Source organism: Zea mays, chromosome 2 (genome assembly GCF_902167145.1).
Source record: "Zea mays cultivar B73 chromosome 2, Zm-B73-REFERENCE-NAM-5.0, whole genome shotgun sequence".
Lineage (NCBI taxonomy): Eukaryota > Viridiplantae > Streptophyta > Magnoliopsida > Poales > Poaceae > Zea > Zea mays.
Window position 1 is genome coordinate 135072414 of NC_050097.1, and position 11497 is coordinate 135083910.

The following is an 11497-nucleotide window of genomic DNA, read 5'->3' on the forward strand; positions in this document are numbered from 1 at the left end:
TGTTGTTTTATAATTTAAAATGTTAGTTTGCATATTGTTTTGTATATAGCTTTCTTAATAAAGAATGTAGGCCATGTACATTCTAATAAAAATAAAACATAGTCATTTGTTCACTATCTTTTGCATAAAAGTTCACTTAAGGCATACATCATAACTCTTCATAAATAATAGGTGTTCAACAATATGATTATGATTTTTTCACATAAAATTTGTTTAAGATGTTTATTAGCTTTACATAAAATTAATGTTCATGCATACTGCAAAAACACTTCACGCTCGGTTCCAGCCCTTGGCTTCTTACAGCCCAAACAAACAAGCCCATTCTAATTATAGCTTCAGTTGCCACAGTAGCAGTAGATCCGACTAGATTGCCTTCCGAGTCTGTCGCCTCTCGTCTCGGGCTCGCTCCACCCCTGCTCGATATGATCCCTTAGACCAGTCACCACTCCACCTCCCACTACACTAGCTCCTGCCACTCTTGAGCCTTACACCACACCTGCTGCACCCACTATCTCCACCACACCAGCTTCTACTGCTCCTGCTCCTGCTTCTGCTCCACCTCGCTTCTGGGAGCATGACGAGACTAAGGTGCGTCCTCTTGCTGTGGACCCGCGTCTGCTCGACCTTCAAGGACCACAACTATCAGGGTGCATCAGTTTAGACACGTGCAAGTGGACTCTTGGTTGCTTGCTCAGCGGGATCCGACAGCTGCACCACTCTTCAGTACCAGGACCCAGGAGTCCTTCTTCAGGTCTTAGTTATCAGCTCAGATAGCTCTGCAGGCTCACCGATGCCTGGATCTCTTTGCTTTTCGTACAGCGACCGGTGCAGATTCTGAGGGCCACATCACATATCTGCCAGGATTGTACTCTCTGCTGACTTTTGGTGGCCGATAAGTTCAGGAGTGGGTCTGAGTGTTTTAAGCCACATGATGGATTGACCCTGACCATCAGTGGATGAGGTTTCGGTTCGAGCGTGAGGACGTCACTCTACATACAGCTCAGACCCGAGAGTTATTTGGATTCCTGAGTCGATGACGAGGCTTCACATCATGTGTTATGGTACCTCAGACCCTCCTCGTAGTCCTCATGGTGGAGTAGCTCCTTGCATCGCTCACGCCGCTGCTCTGTTCCGACCTCCGTTTAAAGACAGATCTCGATGTTCTCCTACTAACTTCACCCCAGCGGCAAAGTTTCTCTCTGAGTTGATGAGGCGCACCCTGCTACCGAGGATGGGATACAGAGAGGCCACTACTCATATTTAGCTATGCCTGCTCGGTGCACTGGTCTCCCACTCTGTGTCGATGTTGTCCACTTCTTGATCTTTGAGATTGAGAACACAATGTTGGATGGACTGTGAGCTCGGTGTCAGCTGCCCTATGCACACTGTTGGGGCCCTTCCTCTTCCGAAGGTCCTCAAAAGCACAACTAACATGTTTTCTAGTATAGTATACTATCACAGGAAGCTTCGACTTTGAGATGAAGGTGTGCATGGTATGAAAGGCGTGATCTAGAAGAAGGATGAACCAACTCCGAAGCTGTGGGTGGAGAAGCTTCGGCTTAGCACAAGGACGGTGATGGAGAATGAAACCGACCTAAGGAGGAAAAGACTGCTTAGTCCTCGACAGCTTACCTTTTGGCTAACAGTAAATGTCAGGGACATGAATGTAATTTTGCCCAGGCTGCGTCCTGTGCCTATAAATAGATGAACAATAACACCGTACTGTTCACGCTGATTTGTAATCACTCACACGTCACTTCAGCTTTTCTACCTTCTGTCAAGCCAAAGGTACAAATATAATTTAAAATATCGTTTATGTTTGTTTATAATTATATAATAGAGATATGAATGGTCTAATGATTCGGAATGATTATTCTTATTTCCTCTGTATTCCATATCTCTGTTTATATCCATGATTATTGAAATGATGAAGGTACGTCCTTCAAGACCTTCGTCTGAATATTATTGTATCCTAAAGGAGACAACTTCGAAGAACGAAGGTCTTTAACCTTTAACACGTGTTGCCTTGTTCTTGATTCATAGCATTTGAGAACAAGTGACTAACATTGGCGCCCACCTCCGGTGAACTCACTCGACCACCTTCGGCAAGCTTTGACCTTCGTCATGCCACCGAAGAAGACAGCAGGGCCAGGGGCTGCACTGCAGCCACTGGACGTCAATCAGGAAACGCTACGCGAAGCTAGGAGTCAGAAGAGGAGGGCTACCAGCCCAACACCTCAGGAGGAGTTGGACCAAGAAATTAGGGACCTCGAAGCCATCCATCAACAAGTTCGGAAGAAGAAAGAAAATATGCTTCGTCTCGCCAATCTTCAAAGGAAGATTGATGAGGCCGCTGAGGAAATGCGTCATCTCACCCAGGATGACCAAGACAGAAGGCCCCAACATAGAGAGCTTCGTCAAGACAATCCATACAACGATGATGAATGGTATTATGATTTCCATCATGGCAATTTTGCTTTTGATGATGCTTCTCCTTTGTCAACAGAGTTGCAGGCTACACCATGGCCCCCGTCATACAAGCCACCTCAACTTCCTATGTATGATGGGCACTCAGACTCGAAGCAGTTCCTAATGAGTTACGAGGCAACCATCTCTTCATATGGGGACAATACTGCAGTCATGGCGAAATCCTTCGTCATGGCAGTCAAAAGTGTCGCACAAACTTGGTACTCTTCTCTCCGGCTAGGGACAATCACATCATGGCAGAAGCTCAAGGATATGCTAATCACTAGCTTCCAAGGCTTTCAGACGAAGCCAGTCACTGCTCAGGCTTTGTTTCAGTGCACACAAGACCATGAGGAGTACCTTCAAGCGTATGTCCGAAGGTTCCTGCGTCTAAGAGCACAAGCGCCTACAGTGCCCAATGAAATTCTTATTGAGGCCATGATCAAGGGGCTTCGGCCAGGACCTACGGCTTAGTATTTTGCCAGTAAACCCCCAAAAACCCTGGAGAAGCTTCTTCAGAAGATGGATTCACCCCTGGTTGATAATGATTTCCGCCAAAGAAGGGAAAAAGCATACATGTTTTCTGAGATGACCAGGGGCTTCGGAGGAAGAATTCACCCCAGGCATGTCAGATCGATCCATAATTCCAACCTGAGTGATGATAGAGGAAGACAACCTCAAAGGCAGCAACACAGCTCCCAATCTTCAGGGCCACAACAAAGCTCTTTTAGGCCACCAGTCCCAAGGGGCAGAGGCGGCAGGGGCTTCGGAGGAAGGTATGAAGATCAACCCAGAAGACTATATTGTTTATTCTGCAGTGAAGACAAGGGCCACACCACAAGAACATGCCAAGTCACAATTCAGAAGCAAAAAGAGATTGCCGAAGCTGAGGCACGGTAGAATCAGCCGAAGCAGGTCTTACATACTACTTCGTGCTATTCTCCCTACATCCCAGAGTACATAGGTAATCAATAGCCTACGGCCTCTGTCGCTTCGGCAAGCCGCTCTCAAGCTTCCTGGGCTCAGCTCCCACCACCACCACCTTTACCACCTACTCTAACTAGCCAGAAGGGCACCAGCACGCTCAACAGCAGCGCGACTGTTGGCGAATTGTTCTCAAATGCTATGAGTTAAGAACAAGGCAACACAAATGTTAATGGTTAAAGACCTTCGTCTTTCGAAGCATTATCTCCCTCGGGATATAATGATCTGCAGACGAAGGTAGTGAAGGGCATACCTTCATCATTCCAGTAAGTAATAATGAAAGTAGAGACATATGAAACATAGAAAAGAACATGAATAATCACATTAAATCATCAAATTATTTGTGTTCTCATTATATAATCATGAACAAGCATTAATGATATTAATTACATTTGTACCTTCGGCTTGACATAAGGTGATGGTCCAAGAGCGACGTGCAAGTGATTACAAGTCAGCGTGAACAGTATGGTGTTACTGTTCATCTATTTATAGGCACAGGACGCAGCCTGTGTAAAATTACATCCATGGCCTTGACATTTACTATTGACTAAGGAGTAATCTATCGAGGACTAGACAACCTTTTCCCCTTTAGGTCAGTTTCATTTTCAACCGCTAAGCCGAAGCTTCCCCATCCATAGCTTCGGAACTGGTTCATCCTTCTCCTAGACCGCACTTTTCATACCATGCACACTTTCATCTCAAGGCCGAAAGTTTCCTGTGACAATATATTATACCTGGAAAACATGTTAGTCGTGTTTTTGAGGACCTTCGAAAGATGAAGGCCCCCAACAGTAGCCCCTCGCAGTATTAATTTGTTCTTGCAACAACGAATTCAGACTGCGATGTGAACGAAGGCCTTAAGTCGAAGGTCCAAAAAAACACCTTCCCTTCGCTAGAATAGCGAAAGTCAATGACAAATGGGGCCCGCCAAGTTGCAATATACTAAGCGTATAAATAGATCCCCACAATAGCGACATTTGCTACACCATTTCTGTTGCTTGTGCTATTTTTTCAAATTTTTAATTCTTGCTTTTCAGCTCTCGCCTGATTTTGGAACTTCGTATTAAAGTCAAGTGCTTGTTCCATGTCTGAAGAGAAGAAGATGTCTAGAGAGAAGAAGATATCCGAGGAGGAGAAGCTGTATGAGGAGAAGAAAGTTGTGGATCCTTTTCTTGCTTGGTTTTATGAATCTATGGCAAAGACAAATACAGAAAAGATCACGAAGGAAATAATGGCGGATTTATCTGAGGATTCCGACGATAGCGATGACTATGATGTAGAAAGTGGGGATGAAGATTCTGAGGACCAGCCCTAGCGACCAAGCCATACCATCTTCGGAAAGTCGACTATTAAGCAAAGTCATGTTGACACCATGAGGGGAAGATACTTTCGTGACATGTCTATTGTGAGGGTTGGAGGAGACAGCACCACCCCTGCTCCTGAAGAAAATGAGGTGGTTGTTTACAAAAGCTTTTTGAAGGTGGGTCTTCGGTTCCCATTAAGCAGATTTTTGGTTGAAATGCTAAAGATATTTCAGATCTTTCTTCATCAACTTACTCCTGAAGCTATAATTAGAATGGGCTTGTTTGTTTGGGCTGTAAGAAGCCAAGGGCTGGAACCGAGCGTGAAGTGTTTTTGCAGTATGCATGAACTGTTGTACGAGACGAAGGCCACTGGCAAAGAGCAGTATCATAACAACTTCGGTTGTTACGGATTCATTGCTCGCTCTAATGCAAGCTACCCGGTTCCAACATACCGGAAAAGATGGCCTGGGGCCTAGATGGAGGAATGGTTTTATGTCAAGAATGATCTTATTGAGAGAGAGGACATTAAGGAGATTATCCAACGTCCCATCTGGTCTCGCTTTGGCCTTCGAAGGCTGAGGGTAACAATTGAAAATGATGCCGAAGCATGTCAGAAGGCTTTCAGCAATGTCTGTGCTTTCATTGGCACAAGAGATATACTTCAAGAGCACATAGCCTATATAGTGTGGCCACTTGTTGATAGCTGGGAGATGCCGAAGGAGACTGTTTCTGGGTCCAGCGAAGGTGGATTAGTTCGGTTGAAATATACCTTCAGATTCGGAGAAAGGTTCGATGAACTGAATGACGACTGGTTGAAATGCATTGAGGCTACTAGCAACGAGTTGCTTGGGGCATATACCAGAGCCGAAGATTGTAACACCCCAGGTGTTACCATGGCTAGAGCACACCTTAGCACTAAGGACTGTGATCATATGTGGTAGAGGCTTAAGGCAACACATAAGAACTTTGGAGATCATGTGATAATCAAAGTTGTCAATGACCTAAGAAGCATTACTATAATCCTTGCACACTTACTACCTTGGATAAGAGGGGAGAAGAAACCTAGACCTCTCTTAAACCCTATCTCCCAAAACCCTAGATAAGAGGGAAAAGAGAGCGAGCAAATGTGCAAAACATGAGTAATCTTTACCCAAACCTTAAGTAACCTTATAACCAGCAATTAGGGGAAGGAGTTATTGCAAAAAGACCCCTGGAGAAACCCCAAATCAAATCTCCAAGTGGAGAGAGAGCTAGAGCTCTCTACTTCTCTCTAAGTTAAAAACTACACCTACACTAAAGATCAGTCGTGTTCACCTCGAAGCTGGCACCAAATCCACCTATGTCCTATACCAAAAATGTGGCATACCACCCAAGGCACCCACTGAAAAAAGTTGAGCCCGAGACTTGGACGTTTGACATGCCTTGGCATGGTTTTTGTCGCGAAGTGGGCAGTGTGACACACCCGATTTGGCGACCAGAGATCTCCCTACCTAGGCCATATCTGCCATGGCAGCTCACGGATGAGAGACAGCCCTAGGTGCCAGGAAAAGACTCGCGCCGGATTTTTGCCAAGATTCGCACGTTTGCGACTTGGGTGAGCTGTGGAACACGGGCAGAATGAAAGCTCCACGTGTTCGACGCGCTCTGTGTGCGCCAGAGCACGCCCGCGCGCGCCCCGCGTCGCGCCAACGGCCAGCCGGCGCCCTGTCCCGTGCCCGCGCCTATAAAGCCCGCTCGAGCGTCGGCTACACTCTTCCGCGCACGCTCAAACCTCACCGGAGCTCAGTTCACCGCCGTTTGCCCGTGCGCAGCGTGTCCGCGGCCACCCGAGCCACTGCCGCCGTAGACCGGCCAGTCCAGCTTTCCCCAGCCCCATCCAACCCTCTGAGACGAGTGAGCACACCTCGGTGAAGCTCCCCGGGCAAGGAATCGAAGCCTACTTCACCGGAGAGGCCAGTCCACGGTCGCCGGAGCTCTCAACCCCGCCGGAGTGCGTGGACCGGGTAAATCACTAAGCCATTTCTCGATTCACTGCACAGATAGCCTATACGTCACCCCAGGAAGCTCACCGTGCCCTTGGATTGAACCAGATCGCCGTGGTTTGGCCGGTACACTCGCCGCCGACGTGAACACCCGCCTGCGCACGTGGACCGAGCGATTCCGGCCATCCCCGCCGTCGAGCCGCACCTCGCTGTGACCGCCAGATCCTCCCCGAGCCAACCCTGCCCTTCGCCGGACCGATCTCGCCGCTGGTAAGCCGCGCCACCCTTTTCTTTCCCGCGGGTACTGTAACACCCCGTCCAATCCCTGGACCGGCGGTACTTACTCCTGGCAGCTCTCTTGGATCATATATTGTCCCCACAGACCAACACGAGTCTTTTATGTGCACTTTGTCCTCACTCATGCGCACCCGAGAAAACTTCCCGGTCGGTCACCCATCCCAAATTGCTCCAAGCCAAGCACGCTTAACTTGGAGGTTCTTTCGAGATAGGCTTCCGAAAAAGAAGATGCACCTTGTTGGTATAATTACACTATTAATTTTATTAAGCCTTGGGCCAGGACATCCCATCCCAGGGGCCAGGATATCACAATCCACCCCCCTTAGAAGACCGACGTCCTCGTCGGTCAACCCCAATCCAGGAACCTCCCTGCTTGGCCACGTCTGTATGTCTAGTGCCGTTATATGCCATGAAATGTGACCACTCTGGGCCCACATGCGCCATGCGCCATATACCCGAACCCCCTAGCCCACACACGCCCGTGAAACCGCGAGGGTCGGCTCTGATACCACTTGTAACACCCCGTCCAATCCCTGGACCGGCGGTACTTACTCCTGGCAGCTCTCTAGGATCATATATTGTCCCCACAGACCAACACGAGTCTTTTATGCGCACTTTGTCCTCACTCATGCGCACCCGACAAAACTTCCCGGTCGGTCACCCATTCCAAATTGCTCCAAGCCAAGCACACTTAACTTGGAGGTTCTTTCGAGATAGGCTTCCGAAAAAGAAGATGCACCTTGTTGGTATGATTACACTATTAATTCTATTAAGCCTTGGGCCAGGACATCCCATCCCAGGGGCCAGGATATCACAGGTACTGTTTACATTGGGGGAAGGACTGCGGGTGAGAGGGAGAGAAGGTCAGGGGGCTTTTTGAACTGTCAGCGACTCAGGGGAATAGTGGCGCAGGGGTAGATTTGTGCGGGTTGATTTAGTTTAAACCCAGGGACCTCAGTGTAAACTGTTTTTCTAGGAAACTCTTATTAAATCTGTTTTTAATTTGAACAGAAACTTTAAAAATTCATAACTTCTGTTTAGTTCATCCAAATTTGATCAAACCAATTTTGTCAGACTCTAAATAATGTAACCTAATTAAGAAAAATATAAAACCCCCTATGTACTATAGAAAACTTTAAGGTTCTGATTTAATTATAGTTCTAGCCAAAAGCTCAATAATAGAAAGAAAAATAATTGTACTATTTGACTAGGGTTAGAAAAATTTGGAGAAGTTTATATCTACCTACTGACCTATTTAAAAATGTTAAACCTCTCTGTCCACTCCATTAAGTTAGTTTTTACCCCTTATTCTATAATATGCTTAAGATTAAGAAAAATAGAAAATGTAAGTTAAATAATGAACCAGAGGGCACCCCTATTTTTGTTAGGGTACTTATTCAATGTAGTTCACTGGAAAAATCTATCATACCCTGGTTTAGTATAAAATAATTGGGATACCTTTTATTTAAATAAAACAAGGAAAACTTAGAAAAACTCTACAAAAATAACCCCAAGGTGAAAACACCCCCACCCTTGGGATAGTTAATGTTTTGTTATTAAGAACTTAGGAAAAATATGAAATCTGCTGTTTGACATTTTTCAAATAACAATGTAGTAGAAAGTGCCTTTTTGACATTAAACTTTAGAAAAATCATAATTAAATAACCACCCCTTAGCCTTCTGTGGTTTTTGGCACAGAAGCCTATTATTACTGTTAGCTGCCAACAAAAATAACCCTTAGGACAGACCCCACCTCTAATTAAGAGTTGTAGTACAAAGTGACCCATTTACCCAATTCTTATTCTTTTTGTCTTAAGCATAGCCTTTATATGTTGAGCCTCAAATTCTTAAATTAGGCTAGAACAGCAAATGGCAACCCACTGTAATTTTTTACAGAATTTTTGGAAAATATTAAACCACTGTCGTAGTTCAAACCTACACTAGAAACCATAAGTAGAAATTAAAGAAAGGAAAATGAATAAGGGTAATTGATGTCATCCTAAAAACCCTTGTAATTTGTCCACTGAAATGTATAAAGACAATACAAGTCCACTATGTTATCCTCAATGAAAACCTAAGCCTAAAAGGTAATAAGTATAAACCACTTGGAGCCCCGCATGACTAAGAAACCCTAAGTCACTTCTTGACTTAGTTTCTTTTAGCATAATGTTATTAAATCTTGCATAATCATGACATACATGTTCATTGCATTTCGATAGACTGTAACCTTGCTGACGGAGAGTACGTCCTCGTGCCGGAGCAAGGAGCTGCTCAGGAGGTAGCCCCGGATCCAGCCCCCGAGTCTGCACTAGAGGATCTGCCTGCCACTGCTTTGGAAGGCAAGCCCCGGTTTATGCATAACCCGTTATTTATGCTATTTTACTTCACTTAATGATTGTAGGATTGATTGTGCACTTAGGTGTAGGAATTGTTTGAAACCCTAGTTGCATGATCTCGGGAATCCTGTTGAGATGGATACTAGTATGCTAGGTCGAGTAGTTGCTTTAATTAATTAGGATCTCGGTAGAAGACGAGTGATTTTTCTAGCACTCGCGCGAGATCAGGAAATTGATTGTACCCACTTTCATACTATCATGATACTAGTTTGTGGACAACAATCCATGGGGATTGGTTGTTTACGAGATGGGAAAATGGAATAAGGATTAACGTGCGGATACCTGTGTCAAGCGTTTGAACGTACTAAACACATACCGAGAAATATGGTAAATCGGTAAGCCTAGTACCTGATTGAACCTGGCAGTAGACTTTGCCCCTCACGCGACCTGAGACGTGGTCTCCCATTCTGGTTATGGTGGGTACAAGTGCGGTCACTGCACGACGGCAGTCGGGGTCAGTGAGGCATTGTACGCCAAGGCGGTGAGCCCTGATCTGCTGACGGGGAATCGATGGGGACGGTTGATGTGTGTGGGGACGGAGTGCCCCTACATGTCGTGTGTTTAGGTTTACCTTGCAAGGATAAAAACTCGATTCGAATCGTCTGCTTCTCGCAGCTAATGAGACTGCTTGATCCATTGTACTGCATTGAGTAACAAGTGGAAAAATGATGAGTTGATATAAGCTGTTGATTGCTAATAATGCTTGCTACTATGTATGAGTAGATAGTACACTTTTAGCCTTAAGAGAGTCACACTTAAATTGACAAGTTAAAACTTGACTTAGAAACTCAGCTAGTGCTTTTGGCAACCAAACCCCACAGCCAAACAGCTGCATGTCTAGAGGTAGAGGAGTAGACTCCTCGCACCGGGTAAGTCTAGCTGAGTATTAGTATACTCAGCCTTGCTTGTGGCATAATTTTACAGGTTCTCTGGAGGATATGGTTGCTGGAGTGACTTGGTCGTCCATCTTGCCACCGGGTTGGACTGTCGAGTGGGACCCTACCTCGGCTGAGGAGGAGCATGAGGAGTGATGGGACAGGCTTCCCCATCTCTCTGTTTATTTACCGTTAGTTTTATTCCGCTGCACTTCGAACAATGATGACTACTTTTGCAAAACTCCTATGATGATGTAATAACTTAATACTCTTTCATGCATGGTTTTATGCTTTATTGTATTTGCTCTATGACTCACCATCGAGTGAGATTGTGGTACTTGATCCTGTCAGTGGCCGTGTCGGACTAGATCCGAGGGATTGACGGGTTATTCCCATTTAAGTGTGGTCTAGCCTTTAAAGCGGGACTTAGGCACTTAAGTTGGAATAATTCGGGCAGTTCCGCCACAAAGATGATGTTTGATCCTCAACCTTCGGGAGTCAAGGCAAGAAAAGATTGAACAGGGTTTCTGATGCAATTGGCTTCATATACCCTGATTACTGCTACCCCTTGCGAAGGCAAGGAAAAAAGAGAAAAATTGCCGCTTCGGCCACCACTGCTGTGCCGAAGGGCAAGAAAATAAAGGTTTTGACCCACCGGCCACGATATATTGAAACAGCCGTAGTGCCTAAATTTGGTGAAGGGACCTCCTCCGCTGCCGAAGCGAAACAAGCTGTTCCCATCGCTCGGAGCGCTGAGGGATCGATTGTAGTGCCGAAGGTGACTATAGTCGGGTCAGCCAAAGCCAAAGATGATGCGGCCAGAGAGCCACAGCTGGATACAACAGTGATGCTGCCAAAAATTATGAGTCCTCCGGCAGAGGCAGAACTGCCGAAGGTTACAAGGGCTCCCACCACAACTCCCAAGAGGAGAAGAATGGCAAGCGTGCTAGACGCCATTGTGGAAACAACAAGAGCACTGACTTCTGCTCCTGTGAAGAAGATTGTCGAAGCTGCTACAACACATACGAAAACCGAAGCTGGGCCCTCAGTGCCCATTGAAACGAAACTCGCCGCGACCGAGTAGAGGGTCAAAGAAGAATGTCCAGATACTGGCGTAGCTCTGGAGAAAAGTATGGCCAAAGAAGCCAAATCCCCTGCTCCCGAAGCACCGTTCAAAAGACTTGATTATATCA